Source organism: Pleurodeles waltl, chromosome 3_1, assembly GCF_031143425.1.
Source record: "Pleurodeles waltl isolate 20211129_DDA chromosome 3_1, aPleWal1.hap1.20221129, whole genome shotgun sequence".
In the NCBI taxonomy this organism is placed as follows: Eukaryota; Metazoa; Chordata; class Amphibia; order Caudata; family Salamandridae; genus Pleurodeles; species Pleurodeles waltl.
In genome coordinates, this window is record NC_090440.1 from 1120104559 (window position 1) to 1120117605 (window position 13047).

The window sequence follows — 13047 nt, forward strand, 5'->3', positions numbered from 1 at the left end:
CATTAGCTGCACACCTGAAACCCACAGGACCCTGCCCAGTAGTAGATGCACACTAACACCATTGGGGTAGGAGTGCTTCAGAGCCTGCCCAACAAGGGACCTACCCTGCCATCTTCACCCTGGCCTAGGGGCACCCACATCCCAACCCTTAACACGCGCAGTCAGGATTCAGAATCTTTACTCACCCCTTGTCGCTGCAGTGATGCCTTCAAGCGCCCATCCAACTCCGGATAGGCCACTGCCAGGATGCGGAACATCAAGGTGGTCAGGGTGCGATGGGCACCCCTTCCTCGTTGGGTGGCCAGCCCCAGCTGAGCCTCCGCCGTCTTCCTTGCCCAGTGGCACAGGTCCTCCCACCATTTGCGGCAGTGGGTGCTCCGCTTGTCAAGGACCCCCAGGGTCCGCACCTCCTTGGCGATGGCATGCCAAATACCCTTTTTCTGGTGGGTGCTGACCTGCATGGAAAAGATAGCAGAAAAGGGAATTAGTCAACCGTCCGGATGTCACACTCATGGCCCACCAGATCCCTCCCATCCCCTGACACACATACATTGACCACCATACATACAGCACTCTGGCCAGGATGCCTCTGCCCCCCCTACATGTGGCTTACACACACAGCACTCCATACATTCATGGCCCACGCATCATGCTCATAGTGTACTCACCTGTTTGTCTGGAGGACCGTAGAGTAACGTGTACTGGGGCAGGACCCTATCCACCAGTTTCTCCAACTCCTCCGCAGTGAAGGCAGGGGCCCTTTCTCCAGACACATGAGCCATTGTCGCTTCCAGACACAGGTCACAGCAGCACTTGCAGTGTAAGTCCTCTCCTGTTGAAGGTAAGGTAGCAAGTGAGTGAACAGATAGAAAATGGCGGTCACGTCCGCGGCGGTGAGTACCGTCACCACCGGCGTACATCGCCACTGGCTCCTGGAACCCATAGGGCCCAATAATAACCAATGCGAAGTTGCACGGCGGTCTTTGACCGCCTATTGCAATGGCGCACAACGCCAGCGGAATGACTCATTTCCACTTGTCCCTCCTCACAGGTCAGGCAGCCGCCATTTCAGGGGGGCACAATGGATGGCACCTAACTGCATCACAGCAGACACTGGCACAGCAACTGATTCTCCGATTCACATACTGGTTCTGTAAAGGAAAAAATGCATCATTAGTGCAATAGATGTGTGAATATGACCCTCTGATCGCCGTTTTCTTCCAAAGGCTTCTACTGCTGAGGCTGAATATGAGATGGCGACATCCTCGGGTGTACAGACCCCTGCTGGACCTTGCGACAATGGAGGACAGACACATTATCATAACATACAGACTTGATCAGGCCACAGTCCAAGCACTGTGTGCCCAATTGGAGCCAGATCTGATGTCAGCTATCCGCCAGCTCACAGGTATCCCCCCTCTAGTGAAGGTCCTGTCAGTGCTCCATTTCCTGGCAAGTGGTTCCTTCCAAACTACAGTGGCGGGCATGGCATCAGGGATGTCTCAGCCAATGTTCTCCAACGTGTTGACCAGAGTGTTGTCAGCCCTGCTGAAACACATGCGCAGCTACATCGTATTCCCCCAGGTGGAGGATTTGGCCACAGTGAAAGCTGACTTTTATGCCCTGGGACATATCCCCTACATCATTGGTGTCATTGATGGTACACATGTGGCATTTGTCCCCCCCGGAGAAATGAACAAGTTTTCAGGAATAGAAAAAGCTATCACTCTATGAATGTGCAGATGGTGTGTTTGGTGGACCAGTACACCTCCCATGTGAATGCCACATATCCTGGCTCTGTGCATGACGCTTTTATCTTGTGGAATAGCAGCATCCCATATGTGATGGGCCAACTCCGGAGGCACCGGGTGTGGCTAATAGGTGAGCCCAAGGTCCCCACCTAGTGTAAGTAGGTGTCTGGGTATGAGGTTGTCCCTAAGGGTTAGTGTGTGTCTAACAGTTGTCCCTCAATATTTGCAGGTGACTCTAGTTACCTCAACCTCTTATGGCTACTGACCCCAGTGAGGAATGCCAGGACAAGGGCAGGAATGCCAGGACAAGGGCAGAGGAACGTTACAATGAGGCACATGGGCATACAAGGAGGATTATTGAAAGGACCGTCGGCCTCCTGAGAACCAGGTACCAGTGCTTCCATCTGACTGGTGGATCCCTGTACTACTCACCCAAGAAGGTGTGCCAGATCATCGTTGCATGTTGCATGTTGCATGTTGCACAATCTGGCCTTGAGACGCCAGGTTCCTTTTCTGCAGGAGGATGTGCCTGGAGATGGTCTTGTGGCAGAAGTGGAGCCTGTGGACAGTGGGGAAGAGGAGGCAGAGGAAGAAGATGTTGGCAACAGAAGTAATATAATACAGCAGTACTTCCAGTGACACACAGGTGAGACACTGTAACTTCACTTTACTTTTCAGTTTTGTGTTGGACATTGTACATGCCAGCCTGATTTTCCCATTTCTATGCCACTTACTGTACCCTTTGGCATCTCTATTTTCAGATCTCTGTGTCCCACTCTGGCTCCTGATATGTGTACTGCTGCCCACTAAAGGTCATTCCAATGTATATTTAACTGTACATATGACTTGCAATGCTTCGATAATGTTGTACTTATATATATTTGAATCGGAATATTTGACAGACTCCAGATTTGTATTTGTTCCAAGGGTCTTTAGTTAGGTGCTCCTAGGTAGATGGGGATGTGCAATAGGCCGGGGTGATGGTGGAGGAATGTCCAGTTAGAGTCCAGTCTCTTTGCATCACAGGTGCATTGTCCAATGGGGCATAGGAAGGGGAGTAATGGCAGTTCAAGGTGGACAGGGTGACAGAGTGGGACAGAAGGGTGACAATCAGGAGAGTCTTATATCCTGGTGGGGGTCTTGGCAATGTTCTCTGGCTTCTGCCAGGATCGCAGGGACCATTTGCTCGGTGGTTCTCCTTCTGCAGGGGGTGGGGTGCTGGTGGCCTGTTGTTCCTGTGGCAGGGCCTCCAGTACACTAGGGCTGGCGGAGGTGGAGGGCTGTTCTTCGGTGTGGCTAGTGTCAGGGGCCCGTTGGTGTGCCACTGCCTCCCTCATGGTGTTGGCCATGTCAGCCAGCACCCCTGCAATGGTGACCAGGATGTGTAGATCTGTTTGAGGTCCTCCCTGATCCCCAGGTACTGTCCCTCCTGCAGCCGCTGTGTCTCCTGCAACTTGGCCAGTATCTGGCCCAGGGTCTCCTAGGAATGGTGGTATGCTCCCAGGATGTTGGTGAGTGCCTCCTGGAGAGTGGGTTCCCTGGGCCTGTCCTCCCCCTGTCGCACAGCAGTCCTCCCAGCTTCCCTGTTGTCCTGTGCCTCTGTCCCCTGAACTGTATGCCCACTACCACTGACCCCAGGTCCCTGATCGTTCTGGGTTTGTGGGGTTGCCTGAGGTCCCTGTAGTGGTGGACACACTGCTGACTGACGTGTCCTGGGGACAGTGACATGGGCCCGCTGGGTGGGTGCTGTGGTGGTGTTTCCTGAGGGGGAGGCTCTGTGGTGGGTTGGGGCTGTGGCAGGGTAATCGACTGTCCAGAGGTCCCTGATGGGCCAGGTTGGTCATCTTGATCCTGGTGTGCAGAGCTGCTGTCGTCAGTGTGGGCCTCTTCTGGGGGGGACTGGATGTAGCTGCCACCTCCTCTCCGGTGACTTTGAGTAGGGGTCTGTGGGGATGTAAATGCAGTGTTAATGTATCAGCATGTGACATCTTGTGCATGGGTGCGTTTCCCTGTATGATTGTGATTTCCCTGTCAGCTTTGCCTTGTGTGCGTGATGACTTTGTGGGCTGTGTGATTCTCTCTACTGGGCATGCTGTGGAGATAGGTGTCCATGCAGGTCTGTGATGGGGGTCCATGGATTGCTGTGGCATGCAGGGCTTGGGATTGGGATGGATGGGTTGTGATAGAGGGGTATGTGTGAGGTGATGGAGTGATGGGAGTGAGGGTGACGGTGGGGGTATGTGATGGCATGCAGGTTGGGGGGGAAGTAGTAAAGAGTTGACTTACCAGAGTCCAGTATTCCTGCTACTCCTGCGAGGCCCTCAGGATGCATTATTGCCAAAATCTGCTCTTCCCATGTTGTTAGTTGTGGGGGAGGAGGTGGGGGTCCACCGCCAGTCCTCTGTACAGCTAGTTGGTGTCTTGCTGCAATGGAACGTACCTTTCCCCGTAAGTCGTTCCACCGCTTCCCGATGTCATCCCTTGTTCTGGGGTGCTGTCCCACGGCATTGACCCTGTCCACGATTCTCTGCCATAGCTCCATCTCCCTAGCAACGGACATCTGCTGCACCTGTGATCCGAATAGCTGTGGCTCTACCTGGATGATTTCCTCCACCATGACCCTTAGCTCCTCCTCTGAGAACCTGGGTTGTCTTTGGTATGCCATGGGTGTGGTGTGACTGATATGTGTGAGGATGTGTGGGGTGATGTGTGGGGTGATGTGTTGTGAGGTGCGTGGATGTTGTATGGGTGATGATGTTTTGTGCCTCTGATTGATTGGGTGCTCCTAGCTTGTCTCTCTATGCTTGCTATTTTTTTTTTTGATGTAAAAGATTGTGGGTAATGTGGGTGTGTTTTATATTGGATTGGATGTGTGTGTGTGGCGTGTGTATGTGTGTCAGGTGTGTGTATTTTTAATTGTCCAATGTGGTGTAGTTTTGCAAGTGTGTGTGTGTGTATTCTGAGCGCGGCGGTATGCACTGCCAATGGTTTCCGGGGTTGAAAGACCGCCACAGTGATTTGTGGGTCCTGATAATGTGGGCGTATTTCTGTTGGCTTAGTGGTGTGGGTTTTGGTACAACCAGTTTATCACTGATCTTTGGTCTGGCGGACTTGTATGGGTGTTTATATAGTGGTGGATTTCTTAGTTTCGAACGAACAACAAAAGTGCTGATGCCTCCCACACACACAATCACTTAATGAAATCGCAGGATATAATCGCTCCTGATTGCAGATGTCAGCAGGAGAAGGATATTCTTGGTCCATTACAGTGAGGATGAGGGAATTGCTGGAGCTGCCTGCCCACTGTTAAAGCAACAGTATTCTCACATCACACATCAGAGTGCACATCTCCCACAAGGTTCTCCCCTTTAAATCCCCTTCAACTAGCCTAGCATGACTCCACTGAGGCAGTCTGAATCTGCCAAGAGCAGGGACGCAACTACTGCAGTCCCTTTCCTTGTTTTTCTCTGTGCTTAACATCATGGACTGAAGGTAAGCTCAACAGAGGTATGGCAACCATTCCAGACCAATGATCAAACTTACCCATCAAAGGGGCAGACTACGGGGGAAATTTTGACCCTGGCGGTCTTTTGACCACCAGGGTAAATGTGGCATTTCCACCACCAACAGGCTGGTGGTGAAGACCGCCACATTATGAGTATGGAGGGTTGGTATCTGCCAACCCACCATATCTCCACTCTACCTCCATGACGGTCAGAACCGCCAGGCCAGAAATGATCATCTCCAACCTGGCGGTCCACAGAAGACCGCTTGCAGTATTAAGAGGTAGGTATCCACCATGGTTTCCGCGGCAGTAGCAGGGAATTTCTTTTCTGTCACTGGTAGACGGCTTCCCCACCCCCAAGCAAGCACTAGAACCCCACTCCCCACCATCCCTACAGTCACAGCACCCCCACTCCCCTTACAGTCACATCGCCCCCTCCCCGCACACATTCACAACAACATCCATACACGCACTCACAACTCCATTCATACATGCATTCATGCATGTGTACTCACACCCATCCAAACATGCATACTCACACGCATACACACCGACATGCAGACATGCACTCACTTCAACACACAGACACACATACAACCATGCACACTCATTCATGCACACACGCAGACACCACACACTCATAAACAACACCCCCCCAGCCCCCCACCTCCTCCCCTTTCAGATGATCAACTTACCGGGACCAGGGAGAAGGTTGTCCGGCAGCGCCCCGCCAGCAGGACACTGTCAGGCCGTATCATGGCCCATAATATGGTGGGCGGTGTCCTACTGGCGAGGCAGTGCAGGAGATGGAACCACCAGGGCGCATCCGCCCGCCAGCACGAATACTGCCAGATGTCCGCCCAAGGTGTGGCAGAAATCCGGAAGTACCTGTGGTATTGCAGGTGGGAGACCACCAGCACTGGCAGTCTCCTGCGGCCCGTGGCTTTGGCGGTCTTCATGGAAGACCACCAAAGTCATAATGAAGGCCTATATGTCTGGACACTATCATCTCATAGATTGTGGCATGAAATAGTCATCTACTCCCCAGTCTCCTGAGATATCTTGTTAACAGGCATCTAGGAACAAATGACTTGCAGTGATGAAGCAAGGAATCACAGAAAACATTCCACACAAGAACAGATCATCATCCTTTATTAAACTCAGTGGCTAACTAGAACACACATAAAATCAGGTGGGATGATCTCACCTCAATTTGTGAGGGACACTAGGATGGCCATCTTTCCCATGTCACAATAGCTTGCCTAAAGAGACTGCCTGAAACATTATCACAGTACCTGCCTCTAAAAATTGTCTTTACGAATTATATTTTGGTGCCGGAATCTTTTAGCAAAATGTGACAAAATATAATCATTGCTTAGTTTGCAGAAGAATAAGTGCTGGTTCCCAAAGCTCTGCTCAGAAGACCGCAGCCAGGCCAAATACCAAGGCTGAACAGTCTGTCCACCTTATGCCTTTTTAATCAAATACAAGACCCTGCCCGTCCCTCTATCTCAGTCTTGCAAGTTCCTGATTTCTCCCTTTGTGATGTTTTTTTTCTGTCTTTCTCTTTCACTTCTTCTCTTTGTGGGTTTTCCCTCTCTGATATCGGGAAATTCTGAAGAGGAAAACAATTACTAGCATCCAAAAATGAGTGCGGCAGTCCCAAATGAAAGCCACCAGCTTAAATTAAGCACTGCATGTAACTGTTCTTTTGGAAAATGCTTTGACACCTCTAGTATCTAGATTGTGTTCATAAAACTGCAAAATAAATGAACAAGTACATCCATGAAGCATAGTAGGTCAAGGACATCGAATATTTACATGACTGGCCTATAGCACAATTTGGCACTGCGCAAAGGGCTGGTCTAACAAATCATCATGTGGGATATTTTCTCGCTGTTTGTGGGCCTATTTTATGGTATGATTATGATGGGCTGGTTCCAACTACTGCTTGCATTGATATTACCACAAACATTGCATACAGCAAGCAGAAATACATGCAGTGTCCCTTACCTTTGAAAACACTTACCCAGCAAGTCTTTACACCTTCTAACCTGCCACAATTCAGAAACAAGAGCCACTTTTCTAGCTTCCTGATTCACCAAAGTGGGCCACTTTATTTTGGTGCCCCGGCCTATTTTCTGTCCCAGTACGACACTATAAACTGATACCAGCCTAAGAACTGACTGTAACCTTCGCTCAGCATCCTACCATCTGGTAAATGAAAGCTCATTCAGGAAATTGGAACACAGTGGCAAATCTCTAAGTGTGCAAAGACCTAAACTAAGGATCATCTTTAACCTTGATTTGAAATCTAAGCCAACTCATAAGCAGTTCAGGAAACTTTTGATAACTGAACGTTTAAATGATGCCTTCAAATGAACTACACAAAGACTTGATTTAGGGGTCATGACTGAAGGCCTTTTGCCACATGCTGTAACCCACCCAATCAGACAATAGTCTCCCCTCTTCATCTTCACATCACCAGTGCCATTCTTAGTGCTCTGAGGTATCTCAACAGCTACAGGTAAAGAGATTTATAAATGTTTGGATGGTCCTTTCCCTGTGTTGTGTTGGGCTGGAACATCCAAAGTTATTGAGTGAGGGAGGGGGAATACATGAGTGACACTGTCACGCATGGCAGGATTTGTATTAGCAATGATATGTACAGGTGCAGAATAAAAAGGCCTGAGGTTTTGGGCCTCGAAGGCAGTAAAGGTACATAACTGGTGTCATCTCTTTGTCTTGGTCCAGTGCACATTATGCAATCCACACTGCATGACCTAACAAATTGTCAATGAAGGGGGGTGCAGTGTTCCCCGCCTGTGCATCCTGATCAGCGCCTCGCCTGCTGGTCAATGACCTCTGCCGGTGTCTGCCATCCAGCATCCTGCTGTGTGGCTGCTGGTCGGGGAGCGCTACCTGTTGCTCCCGGCTGTGCAGCTCTCTGTGGCTGTGCAGCTGCTCTTGCCTTTTGAGGTGGGCTGCTAGGCTGTGTTCACAACCCTTCTGTAGGTGTTCTCCTGCTCTTCAAGGCAACCCTAATGCTGCACTGTGGCCGCATTCACCTATTTTCCTGCAGCACTTCATCATCGAGGTCCCGCTCTGGGTGAGGTGGCTGCCTGCAGCTGTCATGTGCCACGGAGTGTGCTGGTGGGACCAGTATCCTGCACGTGGGTCAGTTCAAGGAGCATGCAAGTCGCTTCTCTCAGAGCGACTTCATATTCAAGGGGCTCCTGCTTGTGAGCATATCTGCCTACGCTAAGGAGAGAATTCTGCTTAACGTTGCTCATCCCACAGTGATTGTCCTGATCACTGCTGCATGGGAGAAGATTGGTAGCTCTGAGTATTTATACGTGGCCCAGCTCACCACCTACAGCATGTTTTCTCCCCCACCCGGCACCTGCATTCAATTATATTTGCCTGGCTGTTCCATTCAGCATCATTATTTCTATTTGCATACCACCTGCCTGTTGTGATCCATGATGGCCTCAGTACCAGCCTGTGAGCCTTTTGTAGTGGAAGCCCACTCCCATCTGCACAAGCAGCACGATTGAAAGACAGGGTGGAAAGGCTGGAAACTTACTTTGATGCAGTAGAGCTAGAAAATTACAAAAACTGCTCCATACTCTTACTTCTACGGAGTGTCACCATTCACAAGCTGGCAAAGTTGGTAGTGGAGCCTGGCCCAGCTTTTACCTGCAATACCCTGAAATAGGCCCTCACTGCGCACTTCAAACCGCTCATGAATACTGATTATGAGCGGTTCCTCCTATGCTAAACCATGCAGCTTCCTGAGGAATCAGTGGACATGTTCTATGCTCGACTAAACGAGCACGCTTCCTGATGCTAATGATGAGATTTGGACCCAGTTCATACAGGGGTGTTTCTCAGTCAAGCTGAGGGAGAACATCCCACGGGTCCCTGAGATGTCCATGGCTGACATGCTTACAATTGGGCAGTCAAAAGAACTTTCAAAAGTGCGCTCCACGCACATGGAAGCAGCTTTACAACAAAAGGTAAAGACAGAACCTATCAAAGCAGCAATGACTGTGGGAGTAGAAAAGAGAAAAGCCCGCCCAAAACCTGCTGTAAGTGCCAAGGTGTGTTACACATAGGCGGGACCCTATCCTCATCAAGGGTCGTGCCCTGCCTAGGGGAAGAGGTGTTCCACCTGCAACAAACTAAATAATTTTGCCAAAGTAGGTTGCTCATCTGCTCTTCACAAAACACAAAAACCCAAGTCTGTTAACATCATGCAGATGCAGGTTGCTCTAAATGATTAAAAGGATATGGAAGATGATGATGTGGAATGAGCAGTACACAACATACATGCAATGCAATGGATTGAATGCCCTCATGGCGCATCCTAAAATGCACTGTTCTTCTCTGGCCACCAGTTCCTGACCGTGATTGACACTGGAGCATCAATAAACATTCTGGCACAGTCAGTATTACACACTTTCTCGTTACAGCCAGTCCTGTGCCCCACAGCCACCCAAGTATATGCTTTTGGGTCCTCCACGCTGCTCCCACAGACAGGGGTGTTTATGATCGAGGTCAACATGAGTCCCATTCAACAAGTGCTAAAGTATATGTCACTAAGAGCAGCTCTGGAATGTGCTAAACTGCCAGACAGCAGAATGACTCCATCAAGTCTCTTTCGCTTTCAATGTGCTCCTAAGGAGTGTGGATGACTTATTGGCCTGAATTATCCCAGCTGTTCAACTGCATCAGATGTCTAAAAGACTGTCTCATAGACCTTTATATTGATGAGTCAACCCAGCCAGTTGCACTGAGACATTGATGGGTGGCATTCTAAGGAGGATGAACTGAGAAAGCTGGAGCAGGCTGGCATCGTTGAGTGTGTAGATGGCCCCAAACCTTGGGTTTCTCCGTTTGTGGTCGCTTGCAAGCCTAAGAAGCCAGGTGAAGTTATGATTTGTGTTGACATACACCTACCTAATATGGCCAACTGGCGTGAGTGTCACTTAACACCCACCATAGATGATATTGTTGCTGAATTCAGCGGATCGAGATGGTTCTCTAAAATGGATCTCTGAGCAGGGTATCATCAGCTGCTGCTGGCTCCAGAGTCAATGGCCTTTACCACTTTCACTACCCATGTAGGCTTACCACAATACAAACGTCTCAGTTTTGGAGTGTTGGGCGCAGCAGAGGTTTTCCATGCTATAATCAGAGGAGTGTTAGCTGGATTGACGGGGGTTCTCAATGTCATTGATGACATTTTAGTACATGCCCCAACTATTGAGGAACATCTTGAATGGCTGAGGCCGATGTCCAACAGTTACAGGACAATGGTCTCACCCTACACTGCGAAAAATGTGCTTTCTTCAGAAGGAGATTGCTATCTTTGGCTAATGATTATCTGAGAATGAGGGCATGCCTTATCCTGCCAAAGTTCTGGAGATTCAATCAGCCCCAGTGCCTACCATTGTTACAGGCACCCGAGACTTCCTGGGGATGGCATATATTGTGGCCACTTTATTCAAAATCTGACCACCCTCACGGCCCCACTTCGAGAGCTGACCAAGACAAATTCAATGAGGAATGGGAACCCATCCAAGAGGAAGCCTTTCAAGCAACAAAACAAGCTCTGTCTGCACGGATTACCATTTCCTATTTTGATCCTCGCCATGAGTCGGAACTGTCAGTGTATGCGAGCCCCACTGGCCTTGGGGCAGTTCTGTCTCAAAAGCAAGATGATGGTGAATGGGCTCCAGTGACGTATGCTAGTTGTGATCTAAAAGATACAGAGCACCAATATTCTCATATTGAAAAGGAAGCCATTGCAGTCTATTAGGGGTGTTGCCATTTTCACCTATATCTCTACAGCCAACCATTTACAGTTCACACAGACCACAAGCCACTAATACCACTGTTCACTGGATCATCATCAACCGCACCTCCCAGGATTGAAAAGTGGAACCTTCAGCTACAGGAGTACCACTTCTTTGTAGTGTACCAACTAGGATGACAAAACCCAGCTGACTTTTTGTCCCGGCATGGCAGACCTGTCACAGCTGGTGAAGAGTATGTACGGCTAAGGGTAGAGAGGTCACATCCTCTCCCTATCTCCCTGGATAACATTATAGCAACAACTCAGTCAGATGACTGTCTTCAACTAGCAATCTCCGCCATGGCATCTGGGAACTGGCACACTCTCACCCACAATGCCTCTCATTCTACGAAGAAGCTTAATTGACATTGTCGTTGCTACATAGCATCAGACTCAAGCTTACTGTATGCCCCGAAGGATGTCTACTGAGGGGTCCTCGGTTGGTGATTCTGGGGTCATTGCAAAATCAGGTGGTGGATCTAGCCCACTCTGCCCACCAAGGAATAGTGAAAAATAAATCGAGGCTCAGGTGCAAAGTATGGTTTCTTGGTTTGGAGGTTTGAGTAGAACGCACTGTGAGACAATATTTTATGTGCCAGGCTGCTGATCCTGCTGAGCCACCCGCAGCCTTCATTACAGAAGCCATTCCATTCATTCCCTGGTACATAGCGAGTGCTGACCTTGGAAGCCTACCCAATGGCAGCCACATGTTGGCGGTGAGAGACAATTTTTCATGGTACCTTGAAGTGGAGGTTCTAGAATCAGTAAAAGCGGCTCAGACCATACCTTGACTAGAGAAAGTCATGGCCACTCTGTTGAAGGAACTCAGGACAGAAAATTGTCCCCTTTATTCGAGTCATGAGTTTGCTGAGTATATCACCTCTTGAGGGGTTCATCATTACAAGATCACTCCGCGCTGGCCTCAGGCAAATGGTGAGGCAGAATGCTTCATGTGAACTTTAAACAAAGTTCTAAGTATTACATTAGCCAATGGTCAGAACATGGAGTGTGCTTTGTATGCTTTCCTCCGTGAGTATCGTCTTACTCTGCATGCTACCACTGGAGTGTCTCCCAAAATCAGAGAGAAAGCTGCTGATGCGTTGCACCAGCGCTGTGCACAGAATGACAACATGTTAAGGAAGAAACAGGCTAAGTAACGATTTTCCCAGATTGGTGATTTGGTGCTAGTCAGGAACAGTCATCCGGGTAGCAAATTTATGTTGCCATTTGAAGTTGAGCCATGGAGAGTAAGTGCTGTGAAAGGAACTATGGTCACTGCCCGGAAAAATGGTAAGATGATCACGAGGAACATCTCTTTCTTCAAACTGTACAGGCCGCCAGATTCTGAGTTGGAGAATACTCACTGTGCACCTCCGGAAGACGAACTTGGAGGTGATAAGTAAGGACATGAGAGGTCTGCAAGTTGGTGCCTGTGCATCTCCACTGTCACCACCTGGGGAGTTTGATGGTCATTACCAGCAGGCAGTTTCTCCTGAATTCCAGGGGGATCATGAGAAAGACAACACTGGAGCAGATCGAGAAGAGCCTGAGACGAGTGAGCCTGGTTCCCATAGGCAAGGCATGGGGAGAAATAATTTAGGACCTTAACCAGTGACTTCCATGAAATTGATGGATTTTCTATTAATATGAGAGTGTTTTCTTTATTGTTCAGGTGCAGTCTGTAACTGCATATCCTCAGTTTCATCCTTTGATGGCGTATGAAAGCTTTGAAGTTGAGATGTTGGTATAACAGGTGTAAGAGTTTAATTTGCATGCAGGTCCTAGCATGTTTTGTTTGACTTTATTTGTGGTTTTGTTTTTATTGTTTCATCTTTGGGGTAAAAGAGGAATGTTGTGTTCTCTTGGAACATCCCAAGTTATTGAGTGAGGGAGGGGGAATAAGTGGCTGACCCCGTCACGCATGGCAGGAA